A 23266-nucleotide genomic window follows, 5' to 3' on the forward strand; every position below is an offset into this window, starting at 1 on the left:
CCACTGATGTGATCCATCTCCCACACTGATGTGATCCATCTCCCACACTGTTGTGATCCATCTCCCACACTGTTGTGATCCATCTCCCACACTGATGTGATCCATCTCCCACACTGATGTGATCCATCTCCCACACTGATATGATCCATCTCCACACTTATATGATCCATCTCCCACACTGATGTGATCCATCTCCCACACTGTTGTGATCCATCTCCCACACTGTTGAGATCCATCTCCTACACTGATTTGATCCATCTCCTACACTGATATGATCATTATCCCACACTATGATCCACTCCACACTGATATGAACTATCTCCCACACTGATTTGATCCATCTCCCACACTGTTGTGATCCATCTCCCACACTGTTGTGATCCATCTCCCACACTGTTGTGATCCATCTCCCACACTGATATGATTCATCTCCCACACTGATATGATCCATCTCCACACTGATATGATCCATCTTCACACTGATATGATCCATCTCCACACTGATATGATCCATCTCCCACACTGATGTGATCCATCTCCCACACTGTTGTGATCCATCTCCCACACTGTTGTGATCCATCTCCCACACTGATGTGATCCATCTCCCACACTGATGTGATCCATCTCCCACACTGATGTGATCCATCTCCACACTTATATGATCCATCTCCCACACTGATGTGATCCATCTCCCACACTGTTGTGATCCATCTCCCACACTGTTGAGATCCATCTCCTACACTGATATGATCCATCTCCTACACTGATATGATCAATCTCCCACACTGATTTGATCCATCTCCCACACTGATATGATCCATCTCCCACACTGATGTGACCCATCTCCCACACTGATATGACCCTTTTACCACACTGATATGACCCATCTCCCACACTGATATGACCCATCTCCACACTGATATGACACTTTTCCCCCACTGATATGACCCATCTCCCACACTGATATGATCCATCTCCCACACTGATATGATCCATCTCCCACACTGATATGACCCATCTCCCACACTATGACCCACTCCACACTGAGATGATCCATCTCCGACACTGATATGATTCATCTCCCACACTGATATGACCCATCTCCCACACTGATATGATCCATCTCCCACACTGATATGACCCATCTCCCACACTGATATGACCCATCTCCACACTGATATGACACATCTCCCACACTGATATGACTCACTCCACACTGATATGACTCTTTTCCCCCACTGATATGACCCACTCCACACTGATATGCTCCATTTCCCACACTGATATGATCCATCTCTCACACTGATAGGACCCATCTCCCACACTGATATGATCAATCTCTCATACTGATAGGACCCATCACCCACACTGATAGGATCCATCTCCCACACTGATATGATACATCTCCACACTGATATGATCCATCTCCACACTGATATGATCCATCTCCCACACTGATGTGATCCATCTCCCACACTGTTGTGATCCATCTCCCACACTGTTGTGATCCATCTCCCACACTGATATGATTCATCTCCCACACTGATATGATCCATCTCCCACACTGATATGATCCATCTACACACTGATATGATCCATCTCCCACACTGATGTGATCCATCTCCCACACTGTTGTGATCCATCTCCCCCACTGATGTGATCCATCTCCCACACTGATGTGATCCATCTCCCACACTGTTGTGATCCATCTCCCACACTGTTGTGATCCATCTCCCACACTGATGTGATCCATCTCCCACACTGATGTGATCCATCTCCCACACTGATATGATCCATCTCCACACTTATATGATCCATCTCCCACACTGATGTGATCCATCTCCCACACTGTTGTGATCCATCTCCCACACTGTTGAGATCCATCTCCTACACTGATTTGATCCATCTCCTACACTGATATGATCATTATCCCACACTATGATCCACTCCACACTGATATGAACTATCTCCCACACTGATTTGATCCATCTCCCACACTGTTTTGATCCATCTCCCACACTGTTGTGATCCATCTCCCACACTGATATGATTCATCTCCCACACTGATATGATCCATCTCCACACTGATATGATCCATCTTCACACTGATATGATCCATCTCCACACTGATATGATCCATCTCCCACACTGTTGTGATCCATCTCCCACACTGTTGTGATCCATCTCCCACACTGATGTGATCCATCTCCCACACTGATGTGATCCATCTCCCACACTGATGTGATCCATCTCCACACTTATATGATCCATCTCCCACACTGATGTGATCCATCTCCCACACTGTTGTGATCCATCTCCCACACTGTTGAGATCCATCTCCTACACTGATATGATCCATCTCCTACACTGATATGATCAATCTCCCACACTGATTTGATCCATCTCCCACACTGATATGATCCATCTCCCACACTGATGTGACCCATCTCCCGCACTGATATGACCCTTTTACCACACTGATATGACCCATCTCCCACACTGATATGACCCATCTCCACACTGATATGACACTTTTCCCCCACTGATATGACCCATCTCCCACACTGATATGATCCATCTCCCACACTGATATGATCCATCTCCCACACTGATATGACCCATCTCCCACACTATGACCCACTCCACACTGAGATGATCCATCTCCGACACTGATATGATTCATCTCCCACACTGATATGACCCATCTCCCACACTGATATGATCCATCTCCCACACTGATATGACCCATCTCCCACACTGATATGACCCATCTCCACACTGATATGACCCATCTCCCACACTGATATGACTCACTCCACACTGATATGACTCTTTTCCCCCACTGATATGACCCACTCCACACTGATATGCTCCATTTCCCACACTGATATGATCCATCTCTCACACTGATAGGACCCATCTCCCACACTGATATGATCAATCTCTCATACTGATAGGACCCATCACCCACACTGATAGGATCCATCTCCCACACTGATATGATACATCTCCACACTGATATGATCCATCTCCACACTGATATGATCCATCTCCCACACTGATGTGATCCATCTCCCACACTGATGTGACCCACCTCCCACACTGATGTGACCCTTTTCCCACACTGATGTGACCCATCTCCCACACTGATGTGACCCCTTTCCCACACTGATATGATCCATCTCCCACACTGATATGATCCATCTCCCACACTGATATGACCCGTCCACACTGATATGATCCATTTCCCACACTGATGTGATCCATCTCCCACACTGATGTGACCCATCTCCCACACTGATGTGACCCATCTCCCACACTGATGTGACCCATCTCCACAATGATATGACCCATCTTCCACACTGATATGACCCATCTCCCACACTGATATGACCCACTCCACACTGATATGGCCCTTTTCCCACAGTGATATGACCCATCTACCACACTGATATGATCCATCTCCCACACTGACATGACCCACTCCACACTGATATGATCCATCTCCCATACTAATATGACCCACTCCACACTTATATGATCCATCTCCCACACTGATATGATCCATCTCCCACACTGTTGTGATCCATCTCCTACACTGATATGATCCATCTCCTACACTGATATGATCCATCTCCCACACTGATGTGATCCATCTCCCACACTTATATGATCCATCTCCCACACTGATGTGATCCATCTCCCACACTGATGTGACCCATCTCTCCCACACTGATGTGACCCATCTCCCACACTGATGTGATCCATCTCCCACACTGGTATGACCCTTTTCCCACACTGATATGACCCATCTCCCACACTGATATGACCCATCTCCCACACTGATTTGATCCACTCCACACTGAAATGATCCATCTCCCACACTGATATGACCCACTCCACACTGATGTGATCCATCTCCCACACTGATATGATCCATCTCCACACTTATATGATCCATCTCCCACACTGATGTGATCCATCTCCCACACTGTTGTGAACCATCTCCCACACTGTTGAGATCCATCTCCTACACTGATTTGATCCATCTCCTACACTGATATGATCATTATCCCACACTATGATCCACTCCACACTGATATGAACTATCTCCCACACTGATTTGATCCATCTCCCACACTGTTGTGATCCATCTCCCACACTGTTGTGATCCATCTCCCACACTGTTGTGAACCATCTCCCACACTGATATGATTCATCTCCCACACTGATATGATCCATCTCCACACTGATATGATCCATCTTCACACTGATATGATCCATCTCCACACTGATATGATCCATCTCCCACACTGATGTGATCCATCTCCCACACTGTTGTGATCCATCTCCCACACTGTTGTGATCCATCTCCCACACTGATGTGATCCATCTCCCACACTGATGTGATCCATCTCCCACACTGATGTGATCCATCTCCACACTTATATGATCCATCTCCCACACTGATGTGATCCATCTCCCACACTGTTGTGATCCATCTCCCACACTGTTGAGATCCATCTCCTACACTGATATGATCCATCTCCTACACTGATATGATCAATCTCCCACACTGATTTGATCCATCTCCCACACTGATATGATCCATCTCCCACACTGATGTGACCCATCTCCCACACTGATATGACCCTTTTACCACACTGATATGACCCATCTCCCACACTGATATGTCCCATCTCCACACTGATATGACACTTTTCCCCCACTGATATGACCCATCTCCCACACTGATATGATCCATCTCCCACACTGATATGATCCATCTCCCACACTGATATGACCCATCTCCCACACTATGACCCACTCCACACTGAGATGATCCATCTCCGACACTGATATGATTCATCTCCCACACTGATATGACCCATCTCCCACACTGATATGATCCATCTCCCACACTGATATGACCCATCTCCCACACTGATATGACCCATCTCCACACTGATATGACCCATCTCCCACACTGATATGACTCACTCCACACTGATATGACTCTTTTCCCCCACTGATATGACCCACTCCACACTGATATGCTCCATTTCCCACACTGATATGATCCATCTCTCACACTGATAGGACCCATCTCCCACACTGATATGATCAATCTCTCATACTGATAGGACCCATCACCCACACTGATAGGATCCATCTCCCACACTGATATGATACATCTCCACACTGATATGATCCATCTCCACACTGATATGATCCATCTCCCACACTGATGTGATCCATCTCCCACACTGTTGTGATCCATCTCCCACACTGTTGTGATCCATCTCCCACACTGATATGATTCATCTCCCACACTGATATGATCCATCTCCCACACTGATATGATCCATCTACACACTGATATGATCCATCTCCCACACTGATGTGATCCATCTCCCACACTGTTGTGATCCATCTCCCCCACTGATGTGATCCATCTCCCACACTGATGTGATCCATCTCCCACACTGTTGTGATCCATCTCCCACACTGTTGTGATCCATCTCCCACACTGATGTGATCCATCTCCCACACTGATGTGATCCATCTCCCACACTGATATGATCCATCTCCACACTTATATGATCCATCTCCCACACTGATGTGATCCATCTCCCACACTGTTGTGATCCATCTCCCACACTGTTGAGATCCATCTCCTACACTGATTTGATCCATCTCCTACACTGATATGATCATTATCCCACACTATGATCCACTCCACACTGATATGAACTATCTCCCACACTGATTTGATCCATCTCCCACACTGTTGTGATCCATCTCCCACACTGTTGTGATCCATCTCCCACACTAATATGATTCATCTCCCACACTGATATGATCCATCTCCACACTGATATGATCCATCTTCACACTGATATGATCCATCTCCACACTGATATGATCCATCTCCCACACTGATGTGATCCATCTCCCACACTGTTGTGATCCATCTCCCACACTGTTGTGATCCATCTCCCACACTGATGTGATCCATCTCCCACACTGATGTGATCCATCTCCCACACTGATGTGATCCATCTCCACACTTATATGATCCATCTCCCACACTGATGTGATCCATCTCCCACACTGTTGTGATCCATCTCCCACACTGTTGAGATCCATCTCCTACACTGATATGATCCATCTCCTACACTGATATGATCAATCTCCCACACTGATTTGATCCATCTCCCACACTGATATGATCCATCTCCCACACTGATGTGACCCATCTCCCGCACTGATATGACCCTTTTACCACACTGATATGACCCATCTCCCACACTGATATGACCCATCTCCACACTGATATGACACTTTTCCCCCACTGATATGACCCATCTCCCACACTGATATGATCCATCTCCCACACTGATATGATCCATCTCCCACACTGATATGACCCATCTCCCACACTATGACCCACTCCACACTGAGATGATCCATCTCCGACACTGATATGATTCATCTCCCACACTGATATGACCCATCTCCCACACTGATATGATCCATCTCCCACACTGATATGACCCATCTCCCACACTGATATGACCCATCTCCACACTGATATGACCCATCTCCCACACTGATATGACTCACTCCACACTGATATGACTCTTTTCCCCCACTGATATGACCCACTCCACACTGATATGCTCCATTTCCCACACTGATATGATCCATCTCTCACACTGATAGGACCCATCTCCCACACTGATATGATCAATCTCTCATACTGATAGGACCCATCACCCACAATGATAGGATCCATCTCCCACACTGATATGATACATCTCCACACTGATATGATCCATCTCCACACTGATATGATCCATCTCCCACACTGATGTGATCCATCTCCCACACTGATGTGACCCACCTCCCACACTGATGTGACCCTTTTCCCACACTGATGTGACCCATCTCCCACACTGATGTGACCCCTTTCCCACACTGATATGATCCATCTCCCACACTGATATGATCCATCTCCCACACTGATATGACCCGTCCACACTGATATGATCCATTTCCCACACTGATGTGATCCATCTCCCACACTGATGTGACCCATCTCCCACACTGATGTGACCCATCTCCCACACTGATGTGACCCATCTCCACAATGATATGACCCATCTTCCACACTGATATGACCCATCTCCCACACTGATATGACCCACTCCACACTGATATGGCCCTTTTCCCACAGTGATATGACCCATCTACCACACTGATATGATCCATCTCCCACACTGACATGACCCACTCCACACTGATATGATCCATCTCCCATACTAATATGACCCACTCCACACTTATATGATCCATCTCCCACACTGATATGATCCATCTCCCACACTGTTGTGATCCATCTCCTACACTGATATGATCCATCTCCTACACTGATATGATCCATCTCCCACACTGATGTGATCCATCTCCCACACTTATATGATCCATCTCCCACACTGATGTGATCCATCTCCCACACTGATGTGACCCATCTCTCCCACACTGATGTGACCCATCTCCCACACTGATGTGATCCATCTCCCACACTGATATGACCCATCTCCCACACTGATATGACCCTTTTCCCACACTGATATGACCCATCTCCCACACTGATATGACCCATCTCCCACACTGATTTGATCCACTCCACACTTAAATGATCCATCTCCCACACTGATATGACCCACTCCACACTGATATGATCCATCTCCCACACTCATGTGATCCATCTCCCACACTGATGTGATCCATCTCCCAAACTGATGTGACCCATCTCCCACACTGATGTGACCCATCTCCCACACTGATGTGACCCATCTCCCACACTGATGTGACCCATCTCCACACTGATATGACCCATCTCCCACACTGATATGACTCACTCCACACTGATATGACTCTTTTCCCCCACTGATATGACCCACTCCACACTGATATGATCCATTTCCCACACTGATATGATCCATCTCTCACACTGATAGGACCCATCTCCCACACTGATATGATCAATCTCTCATACTGATAGGACCCATCTCCCACACTGATAGGATCCATCTCCCACACTGATATGATCCATCTCCACACTGATATGATCCATCTCCACACTGATATGATCCATCTCCCACACTGATGTGATCCATCTCCCACACTGATATGACCCACCTCCCACACTGATGTGACCCTTTTCCCACACTGATGTGACCCATCTCCCACACTGACGTGACCCTTTTCCCACACTGACGTGATCCATCTCCCACACTGATGTGATCCATCTCCCACACTGATATGACCCACTCCACACTGATATGAGCCATCTCCACACTGATATGATCCATCTCCCACACTGATGTGATCCATCTCCCACACTGATGTGATCCATCTCCCACACTGTTGTGATCCATCTCCCACACTGTTGTGATCCATCTACCACACTGATGTGATTCATCTCCCACACTGATGTGATCCATCTCCCACACTGATATGATCCATCTCCACACTGATATGATCCATCTCCCACACTGATGTGATCCATCTCCCACACTGTTGTGATCCATCTCCCACACTGTTGTGATCCATCTCCCACACTGATGTGATCCATCTCCCACACTGATGTGATCCATCTCCCACACTGATGTGATCCATCTCCACACTGATATGATCCATCTCCCACACTGATGTGATCCATCTCCCACACTGTTGTGATCCATCTCCCACACTGTTGAGATCCATCTCCTACACTGATATGATCCATCTCCTACACTGATATGATCAATCTCCCACACTATGATCAACTCCACACTGATATGAACTATCTCCCACACTGATTTGATCCATCTCCCACACTGTTGTGTTCCATCTCCCACACTGTTGTGATCCATCTCCCACACTGATATGATTCATCTCCCACACTGATATGACCCATCTCCACACTGATATGTCCCATCTCCCACACTGATATGACTCACTCCACACTGATATGACTCTTTTCCCCCACTGATATGACACACTCCACACTGATATGATCCTTTTCCCACACTGATGTGATCCATCTCCCACACTGTTGTGATCCATCTCCCACACTGTTGAGATCCATCTCCTACACTGATATGATCCATCTCCTACACTGATATGATCAATCTCCCACACTATGATCCACTCCACACTGATATGAACTATCTCCCACACTAATTTGATCCATCTCCCACACTGATATGATCCATCTCCCACACTGATGTGACCCATCTCCCACACTGATATGACCCTTTTACCACACTGATATGACCCATCTCCCACACTGATATGACCCATCTCCACACTGATATGACACTTTTCCCCCACTGATATGACCCATCTCCCACACTGATATGATCCATCTCCCACACTGATATGATCCATCACCCACACTGATATGACCCATCTCCCACACTATGACCCACTCCACACTGAGATGATCCATCTCCGACACTGATATGATTCATCTCCCACACTGATATGACCCATCTCCCACACTGATATGATCCATCTCCCACACTGATATGACCCATCTCCCACACTGATATGACCCATCTCCCACACTGATATATTCCATCTCCCACACTGATATGACCCATCTCCCACACTGATATGACCCATCTCCGCACTGATATGACCCATCTCCCACACTGATATGACTCACTCCACACTGATATGACTCTTTTCCCCCACTGATATGACCCACTCCACACTGATATGATCCATTTCCCACACTGATATGATCCATCTCTCACACTGATAGGACCCATCTCCCACACTGATAGGATCAATCTCTCATACTGATAGGACCCATCTCCCACACTGATAGGATCCATCTCCCACACTGATAGGATCCATCTCCACACTGATATGATCCATCTCCACACTGATATGATCCATCTCCCACACTGATATGACCCACTCCACACTGATATGACCCATCTCCACACTTATAGGATCCATCTCCCACACTGATGTGATCCATCTCCCACACTGTTGTGATCCATCTCCCACACTGTTGTGATCCATCTCCCACACTGATATGATTCCTCTCCCACACTGATATGATCCATCTCCCACACTGATATGATCCATCTCCACACTGATATGATCCATCTCCCACACTGATGTGATCCATCTCCCACACTGTTGTGATCCATCTCCCACACTGTAGTGATCCATCTTCCACACTGATGTGATCCATCTCCCACACTGATGTGATCCATCTCCCACACTGATGTGATCCATCTCCACACTTATATGATCCATCTCCCACACTGATGTGATCCATCTCCCACACTGTTGTGATCCATCTCCCACACTGTTGAGATCCATCTCCTACACTTATATGATCCATCTCCTACACTGATATGATCAATCTCCCACACTATGATCCACTCCACACTGATATAAACTATCTCCCACACTGATTTGATCCATCTCCCACACTGTTGTGATCCATCTCCCACACTGTTGTGATCCATCTCCCACACTGTTGTGATCCATCTCCCACACTGATATGATTCATCTCCCACACTGATATGATCCATCTCCACACTGATATGATCCATCTCCACACTGATATGATCCATCTCCACACTGATATGATCCATCTCCCACACTGATGTGATCCATCTCCCACACTGTTGTGATCCATCTCCCACACTGTTGTGATCCATCTCCCACACTGATGTGATCCATCTCCCACACTGATGTGATCCATCTCCCACACTGATGTGATCCATCTCCCACACTGATATGATCCATCTCCACACTTATATGATCCATCTCCCACACTGATGTGATCCATCTCCCACACTGTTGTGATCCATCTCCCACACTGTTGAGATCCATCTCCTACACTGACATGATCCATCTCCTACACTGATATGATCCATCTCCCACACTATGATCCACTCCACACTGATATGAACTATCTCCCACACTGATTTGATCCATCTCCCACACTGATATGATCCATCTCCCACACTGATGTGACCCATCTCCCACACTGATATGACCCTTTTACCACACTGATATGACCCATCTCCCACACTGATATGACCCATCTCCACACTGATATGACACTTTTCTCCCACTGATATGACCCATCTCCCACACTGATATGATCCATCTCCCAGACTGATATGATCCATCTCCCACACTGATATGACCCATTTCCCACACTATGACCCACTCCACACTGAGATGATCCATCTCCGACACTGATATGATTCATCTCCCACACTGATATGACCCATCTCCCACACTGATATGATCCATCTCCCACACTGATATGACCCATCTCCCACACTGATATGACCCATCTCCACACTGATATGACCCATCTCCCACACTGATATGACTCACTCCACACTGATATGACTCTTTTCCCCCACTGATATGACCCACTCCACACTGATATGATCCATTTCCCACACTGATATGATCCATCTCTCACACTGATAGGACCCATCTCCCACACTGATATGATCAATCTCTCATACTGATAGGACCCATCTCCCACACTGATAGGATCCATCTCCCACACTGATAGGATCCATCTCCACACTGATATGATCCATCTCCCACACTGATGTGATCCATCTCCCACACTGATGTGACCCACCTCCCACGCTGATGTGACCCATCTCCCACACTGATGTGACCCTTTTCCCACACTGATATGATCCATCTCCCACACTGATATGATCCATCTCCCACACTGATATGATCCATTTCCCACACTGATGTGATCCATCTCCCACACTGATGTGACCCATCTCCCACACTGATGTGACCCATCTCCCACACTGATGTGACCCATCTCCACAATGATATGACCCATCTTCCACACTGATATGACCCATCTCCCACACTGATATGACCCACTCCACACTGATATGGCCCTTTTCCCACAGTGATATGACCCATCTACCACACTGATATGATCCATCTCCCACACTGACATGACCCACTCCACACTGATATGATCCATCTCCCATACTAATATGACCCACTCCACACTTATATGATCCATCTCCAACACTGATATGATCCATCTCCCACACTGTTGGGATCCATCTCCTACACTGATATGATCCATCTCCTACACTGATATGATCAATCTCCCACACTATGATCCACTCCACACTGATATGACCCATCTCCAACACTGATATGACCCATCTCCCACACTGATTTGATCCATCTCCCACACTGATATGATCCATCTCTCACACTGATATGACCCATGTCCCACACTGATATGACCCTTTCACCACACTGATATGATCCATCTCCCACACTGATGTGATCCATCTCCCACACTAATATGATCCACTCCACACTGATATGATCCATCTCCCACATTGATATGACCCACTCCACACTGATATGATCCATCTCCCACACTGATATGATCCACTCCACACTGATATGATCCATCTCCCACACTGATATGACCCACTCCAAACTGATATGATCCATCTCCCACACTGATATGACCCACTCCACACTTATATGATCCATCTCCCATACTAATATGACCCACTCCACATTGATATGACCCACTCCACACTGATATGATCCATCTCCCACACTGATGTGATCCATCTCCCACACTGATGTGACCCATCTCTCCCACACTGATGTGACCCATCTCCCACACTGATGTGATCCATCTCCCACACTGATATGACCCATCTCCCACACTGATATGACCCTTTTCCCACACTGATATGACCCATCTCCCACACTGATATGACCCATCTCCCACACTGATTTGATCCACTCCACACTGAAATGATCCATCTCCCACACTGATATGACCCACTCCACACTGATATGATCCATCTCCCACACTCATGTGATCCATCTCCCACACTGATGTGATCCATCTCCCACACTGATGTGACCCATCTCCCACACTGATGTGACCCATCTCCCACACTGATCTCACCCATCTCCCACACTGATCTGACCCATCTACCACACTGATATGATCCATCTCGCATACTGATGTGACCCATCTCCACACTAATGTGACCCATTTCCCACACTGATATGACCCATCTCCCACACTGATATGACCATTTTCCCACACTGATATGACCCATCTCCCACACTGATATGACCCATCTCCCACACTGATATGATCCACTTCACACTGATATGATCCATCTCCCACACTGATATGACCCACTCCACACTGATATGACCCTTTTCCCACACTGATATGACCCATCTACCACACTGATATGATCCATCTCCCACACTGATATGATCCACTCCACACTGATATGATCCATCTCCCATACTAATATGACCCACTCCACTCTGATATGATCCATCTCCCACACTGATATGATCCATCTCCCACACTGATATGATCCATCTCCACACTTATAAGATCCATCTCCCACACTGATGTGATCCCTCTCCCACACTGTTGTGATCCATCTCCTACACTGTTGTGATCCATCTCCCACACTGATATGATCCATCTCCCACACTGATATGATCCATCTCCCACACTGATATGATCCATCTCCACACTGATATGATCCATCTCCCACACTGATGTGATCCATCTCCCACACTGTTGTGATCCATCTCCTACACTGATATGATCCATCTCCTACACTGATATGATCAATCTCCCACACTATGATCCACTCCACACTGATATGACCCATCTCCCACACTGATATGAGCCATCTCCCACACTGAAATGATCCATCTCCCACACTGATGTGACCCATCTCCCACACTGATATGACCCTTTAACCACACTGATATGATCCATCTCCCACACTAATATGATCCACTACACACTGATATGATCCATCTCCCACACTGATATGACCCACTCCACACTGATATGATCCATCTCCCACACTGATATGATCCATTCCACACTGATATGATCCATCTCCCACACTGATGTGACCCATCTCTCCCACACTGATGTGACCCATCTCCACACTAATGTGACCCATTTCCCACACTGATATGACCCATCTCCCACACTGACATGACCATTTTCCCACACTGATATGACCCATCTCCCACACTGATATGATCCACTTCACACTGATATGATCCATCTCCCACACTGATATGACCCACTCCACACTGATATGACCCTTTTCCCACACTGATATGACCCATCTACCACACTGATATGATCCATCTCCCACACTGATATGATCCATCTCCCATGCTAATATGACCCACTCCACACTGATATGATCCATCTCCCACACTGATATGATCCATCTCCCACACTGATATGATCCATCTCCTACACTGATATGATCAATCTCCCACACTATGATCCACTCCACACTGATATGACCCATCTCCCACACTGATATGACCCATCTCCCACACTGATTTGATCCATCTCCCACACTGATATCACCCATCTCCCACACTGATATGACACATCTCCCACCCTGATATGACCCTTTTACCACACTTATATGATCCATCTCCCACACTAATATGATCCACTCCACACTGACATGATCCATCTCCCACACTGATATGATCCACTCCACACTGATATGATCCATCTCCCACACTGATATTACCGACTCCACACTGATATGATCCATCTCCCACACTGATATGACCCATCTCCCACACTGATATGATCCATCTCCCACACTGATATGACCCATCTCCCACACTGATATATTCCATCTCCCACACTGATATGACCCATCTCCCACACTGATATGACCCTTCTCCCACACTGATATGACCCATCTCCACACTGATATGACCCATCTCCCACATTGATATGACTCACTCCACACTGATATGACTCTTTTCCCCCACTGATATGACCCATCTCCCACACTGATATGATCCATCTCCCACACTGATATGATCCATCTCCCACACTGATATGACCCATCTCCCACACTATGACCCACTCCACACTGAGATGATCCATCTCCCACACTGAGGTGATCCATCTCTCACACTGATGTGACCCACTCCACACTGATATGATCCATTTCCCACGCTGATATGATCCATCTCTCACACTGATATGACCCATCTCCCACACTGATATGATCAATCTCTCACACTGATATGACCCACTCCACACTGATATGCTCCATCTCCCACACTGATATGATCCATCTCTCACACTGATATGCTCCATCTCCCACACTGATATGACCCATCTCCCACACTGATATGACCCACTCCACACTGATATGATCCATTTTCCACAATGAACTGACCCATCTTCCACACTGATATGACCCATCTCCCACACTGATATAATCCATCTCCCACACTGATGTGACCCATCTCCCACACTGATGTGACCCATCTCCACAATGATATGACCCATCTTCCACATTGAACTGACCCATCTTCCACACTGATATGACCCATCTCTCACACTGATATGACCCACTCCACACTGATATGACCCTTTTCCCTCACTGATATGACCCATCTACCACACTGATATGATCCACTCCACACTGATATGATCCATCTCCCATACTAATATGACCCACTCCACACTGATATAATCCATCTCCCACACTGATATGATCCATCACCCACACTGATATGATCCATCTCCACACTGATATGATCCATCTCCCACACTGATATGACCCACTCCACACTGATATGATCCATTTCCCACACTGATGTGACCCATCTCCCACACTGATGTGACCCATCTCCCACACTGATGTGACCCATCTCCCACACTGATGTGATCCATCTCCACAATGATATGACCCATCTTCCACAATGATATGACCCATCTTCCACACTGATATGACCCATCTCCCCCACTGATGTGACCCATCTCCACAATGATGTGACCCATCTTCCACAATGATGTGACCCATCTTCCACACTGATATGACCCAACTCCCACACTGATATGACCCTTTTCCCACACTGATATGACCCATCTACCACACTGATATGATCCATCTCCCACACTGAAATGATCCACTCCACACTGATATGATCCATCTCCCATTCTAATATGACCCACTCCACACTGATATAATCCATCTCCCACACTGATATGATCCATCTCCCTCACTGATATGATCCATCTACACACTGATATGATCCATCTCCCACACTGTTGTGATCCATCTCCTACACTGATATGATCCATCTCCTACACTGATATGATCAATCTACCACACTATGATCCACTCCACACTGATATGACCCATCTCCCACACTGATATGACCGATCTAACACAATGATTTGATCCATCTCCCACACTGATATGACCCATCTCCCACACTGATATGATCCATCTCCTACACTGATATGACCCATCTCCCACACTGATATCACCCTTTTACCACACTGATATGATCTATCTCCCACACTGATGTGATCCGTCTCCCACACTGATATGATCCATCTCCCACACTGTTGTGATCCATCTCCTACACTGATATGATCCATCTCCTACAATGATATGATCAATATACCACACTATGATCCACTCCACACTGATATGACCCATCTCCCACACTGATATGACCATCTAACACAATGATTTGATCCATCTCCCACACTGATATGACCCATCTCCCACACTGATATGATCCATCTCCCACACTGATATGACCCATCTCCCACACTGATATCACCCTTTTACCACACTGATATGATCCATCTCCCACACTGATGTGATCCGTCTCCCACACTAATATGATCCACTCCACTCTCATATGATCCATCTCCCACATTGATATCACTCACTCCACACTGATATGATCCATCTCTCACACTGATATGATCCACTCCACACTGATATGATCCATCTCCCACACTGATATGACCCACTCCACACTGATATGATCCATTCTCCACACTGATATGACTCACTCCACACTTATATGATCCATCTCCCTCACTGATGTGATCCATCTCCCACACTGATGTGATCCACTACACACTGATATGACCCACTCCACACTGATATGACCAACTCCACACTTATATGATCCATCTCCCACACTGATGTGATCCATCTCCCACACGGATGTGACCCATCTCTCCCACACTGATGTGACCCATCTCTCCCACACTGATGTGACCCATCTCCCACACTGATGTGATCCATCTCCCACACTGATATGACCCATGTCCACATGATATGACCCATCTCCCACACTGATATGACCCTTTTCCCACACTGATATGACCCATCTCCCACACTGATATGACCCATCTCCCTCACTGATATGATCCACTCCACACTGATATGATCCATCTCCCACACTGATATGATCCACTCCACACTGATATGATCCATCTCTCACACTGATATGACCCACTCCACACTGATATCATCCATCTCCCACACTGATGTGATCCATCTCCCACACTGATGTGATTCATTTCCCACACTGATGTTACCCATCTCCCACACTGATGTGACCCATCTCCCACACTGATGTGACCCACTCCACACTGATATGACCCGTTTCCCACACTGATATGACCTATCTACCACACTGATATGATCCACTCCACACTGTTGTGATCCATCTCCCACACTGTTGTGATCCATCTCCCATACTGATGTGATCCATCTCCCACACTGATGTGATCCATCTCCCACACTGATGTGATCCATCTCCACACTTATATGATCCATCTCCCACACTGATGTGATCCATCTCCCACACTGTTGTGATCCATCTCCCACACTGTTGTGATCCATCTCCCACACTGTTGTGATCCATCTCCTACACTGCTGTGATCCATCTCCCACACTGATATGATCCATCTCCCACACTGATATGATCCATCTCCCACACTGATATGATCCATCTCCACACTGATATGATCCATCTCCCACACTGATGTGATCCATCTCCCACACTGTTGTGATCCATCTCCTACACTGATATGATCCATCTCCTACACTGATATGATCAATCTCCCACACTATGATCCACTCCACACTGATATGACCCATCTCCCACACTGATATGAGCCATCTCCCACACTGAAATGATCCATCTCCCACACTGATGTGACCCATCTCCCACACTGATATGACCCTTTAACCACACTGATATGATCCATCTCCCACACTAATATGATCCACTACACACTGATATGATCCATCTCCCACACTGATATGACCCACTCCACACTGATATGATCCATCTCCCACACTGATATGATCCATTCCACACTGAAATGATCCATCTCCCACACTGATGTGACCCATCTCTCCCACACTGATGTGACCCATCTCCACACTAATGTGACCCATTTCCCACACTGATATGACCCATCTCCCACACTGACATGACCATTTTCCCACACTGATATGACCCATCTCCCACACTGATATGATCCACTTCACACTGATATGATCCATTTCCCACACTGATATGACCCACTCCACACTGATATGACCCTTTTCCCACACTGATATGACCCATCTACCACACTGATATGATCCATCTCCCACACTGATATGATACACTCCACACTGATATGATCCATCTCCCATGCTAATATGATCCATCTCCCACACTGATATGATCCATCTCCACACTTATATGATCCATCTCCCACACTGATGTGATCCATCTCCCACACTGTTGTGATCCATCTCCTACACTGATATGATCCATCTCCTACACTGATATGATCAATCTCCCACACTATGATCCACTCCACACTGATATGACCCATCTCCCACACTGATATGACCCATCTCCCACACTGATTTGATCCATCTCCCACACTGATATCACCCATCTCCCACACTGATATGACCCATCTCCCACCCTGATATGACCCTTTTACCACACTTATATGATCCATCTCCCACACTAATAAGATCCACTCCACACTGACAAGATCCATCTCCCACACTGATATGATCCACTCCACACTGATATGATCCATCTCCCACACTGATATTACCGACTCCACACTGATTTGATCCATCTCCCACACTGATATGACCCATCTCCCACACTGATATGATCCATCTCCCACACTGATATGACCCATCTCCCACACTGATATATTCCATCTCCCACACTGATATGACCCATCTCCCACACTGATATGACCCATCTCCCACACTGATATGACCCATCTCCACACTGATATGACCCATCTCCCACACTGATATGACTCACTCCACACTGATATGACTCTTTTCCCCCACTGATATGACCCATCTCCCACACTGATATGATCCATCTCCCACACTGATATGATCCATCTCCCACACTGATATGACCCATCTCCCACACTATGACCCACTCCACACTGAGATGATCCATCTCCCACACTGAGGTGATTCATCTCTCACACTGATGTGACCCACTCCACACTGATATGATCCATTTCCCACGCTGATATGATCCATCTCTCACACTGATATGACCCATCTCCCACACTGATATGATCAATCTCTCACACTGATATGACCCACTCCACACTGATATGCTCCATCTCCCACACTGATACGATCCATCTCTCACACTGATATGCTCCATCTCCCACACTGATATGACCCATCTCCCACACTGATATGACCCACTCCACACTGATATGATCCATTTTCCACAATGAACTGACCCTTCTTCCACACTGATATGACCCATCTCCCACACTGATATAATCCATCTCCCACACTGATGTGACCCATCTCCCACACTGATGTGACCCATCTCCACAATGATATGACCCATCTTCCACATTGAACTGACCCATCTTCCACACTGATATGACCCATCTCCCACACTGATATGACCCACTCCACACTGATATGACCCTTTTCCCTCACTGATATGACCCATCTACCACACTGATATGATCCACTCCACACTGATATGATCCATCTCCCATACTAATATGACCCACTCCACACTGATATAATCCATCTCCCACACTGATATGATCCATCTCCCACACTGATATGATCCATCTCCACACTGATATGATCCATCTCCCACACTGATATGACCCACTCCACACTGATATGATCCATTTCCCACACTGATGTGACCCATCTCCCACACTGATGTGACCCATCTCCCACACTGATGTGACCCATCTCTCACACTGATGTGATCCATCTCCACAATGATATGACCCATCTTCCACAATGATATGACCCATCTTCCACACTGATATGACCCATCTCCCACACTGATGTGACCCATCTCCACAATGATGTGACCCATCTTCCACAATGATTTGACCCATCTTCCACACTGATATGACCCAACTCCCACACTGATATGACCCACTCCACACTGATATGACCCTTTTCCCACACTGATATGACCCATCTACCACACTGATATGATCCATCTCCCTCACTGAAATGATCCACTCCACACTGATATGATCCATCTCAAATTCTAATATGACCCACTCCACACTGATATAATCCATCTCCCACGCTGATATGATCCATCTCCCTCACTGATATGATCCATCTCCACACTGATATGATCCATCTCCCACACTGTTGTGATCCATCTCCTACACTGATATGATCCATCTCCTACACTGATATGATCAATCTACCACACTATGATCCACTCCACACTGATATGCCCCATCTCCCACACTGATATGACCCATCTAACACAATGATTTGATCCATCTCCCACACTGATATGACCCATCTCCCACACTGATATGATCCATCTCCCACACTGATATGACCCATCTCCCACACTGATATGACCCTTTTACCACACTGATATGATCCATCTCCCACACTGATGTGATCTGTCTCCCACACTGATATGATCCATCTCCCACACTGTTGTGATCCATCTCCTACACTGATATGACCCATCTCCCACACTGATATGATCCATCTCCCACACTGATATGACCCATCTCCCACACTGATATATTCCATCTCCCACACTGATATGACCCATCTCCCACACTGATATGACCCATCTCCCACACTGATATGACCCATCTCCACACTGATATGACCCATCTCCCACACTGATATGACTCACTCCACACTGATATGACTCTTTTCCCCCACTGATATGACCCATCTCCCACACTGATATGATCCATCTCCCACACTGATATGATCCATCTCCCACACTGATATGACCCATCTCCCACACTATGACCCACTCCACACTGAGATGATCCATCTCCCACACTGAGGTGATTCATCTCTCACACTGATGTGACCCACTCCACACTGATATGATCCATTTCCCACGCTGATATGATCCATCTCTCACACTGATATGACCCATCTCCCACACTGATATGATCAATCTCTCACACTGATATGACCCACTCCACACTGATATGCTCCATCTCCCACACTGATATGATCCATCTCTCACACTGATATGCTCCATCTCCCACACTGATATGACCCATCTCCCACACTGATATGACCCACTCCACACTGATATGATCCATTTTCCACAATGAACTGACCCTTCTTCCACACTGATATGACCCATCTCCCACACTGATATAATCCATCTCCCACACTGATGTGACCCATCTCCCACACTGATGTGACCCATCTCCACAATGATATGACCCATCTTCCACATTGAACTGACCCATCTTCCACACTGATATGACCCATCTCCCACACTGATATGACCCACTCCACACTGATATGACCCTTTTCCCTCACTGATATGACCCATCTACCACACTGATATGATCCACTCCACACTGATATGATCCATCTCCCATACTAATATGACCCACTCCACACTGATATAATCCATCTCCCACACTGATATGATCCATCTCCCACACTGATATGATCCATCTCCACACTGATATGATCCATCTCCCACACTGATATGACCCACTCCACACTGATATGATCCATTTCCCACACTGATGTGACCCATCTCCCACACTGATGTGACCCATCTCCCACACTGATGTGACCCATCTCTCACACTGATGTGATCCATCTCCACAATGATATGACCCATCTTCCACAATGATATGACCCATCTTCCACACTGATATGACCCATCTCCCACACTGATGTGACCCATCTCCACAATGATGTGACCCATCTTCCACAATGATTTGACCCATCTTCCACATTGATATGACCCAACTCCCACACTGATATGACCCACTCCACACTGATATGACCCTTTTCCCACACTGATATGACCCATCTACCACACTGATATGATCCATCTCCCTCACTGAAATGATCCACTCCACACTGATATGATCCATCTCAAATTCTAATATGACCCACTCCACACTGATATAATCCATCTCCCACGCTGATATGATCCATCTCCCTCACTGATATGATCCATCTCCACACTGATATGATCCATCTCCCACACTGTTGTGATCCATCTCCTACACTGATATGATCCATCTCCTACACTGATATGATCAATCTACCACACTATGATCCACTCCACACTGATATGCCCCATCTCCCACACTGATATGACCCATCTAACACAATGATTTGATCCATCTCCCACACTGATATGACCCATCTCCCACACTGATATGATCCATCTCCCACACTGATATGACCCATCTCCCACACTGATATGACCCTTTTACCACACTGATATGATCCATCTCCCACACTGATGTGATCTGTCTCCCACACTGATATGATCCATCTCCCACACTGTTGTGATCCATCTCCTACACTGATATGATCCATCTCCTACACTGATATGATCAATCTACCACACTATGATCCACTCCACACTGATATGACCCATCTCCCACACTGATATGACCATCTAACACAATGATTTGATCCATCTCCCACACTGATATGACCCATCTCCCACACAGATATGATCCATCTCCCACACTGATATGACCCATCTCCCACACTGATATGACCCTTTTACCACACTGATATGATCCATCTCCCACACTCATGTGATCCGTCTCCCACACTAATATGATCCACTCCACTCTCATATGATCCATCTCCCACATTGATATGACTCACTCCACACTGATATGATCCATCTCTCACACTGATATGACTCACTCCACACTGATATGATCCATCTCCCACACTGATGTGACCCATCTCCCACACTGATGTCACCCATCTCCCACACTGATGTGATCCATCTCCACAATGATAAGACCCATCTTCCACAATGATATGACCCATCTTCCACACTGATATGA

Source organism: Taudactylus pleione, unplaced genomic scaffold, assembly GCF_031769625.1.
Source record: "Taudactylus pleione unplaced genomic scaffold, aTauple2 ptg000781l, whole genome shotgun sequence".
NCBI lineage: Eukaryota > Metazoa > Chordata > Amphibia > Anura > Myobatrachidae > Taudactylus > Taudactylus pleione.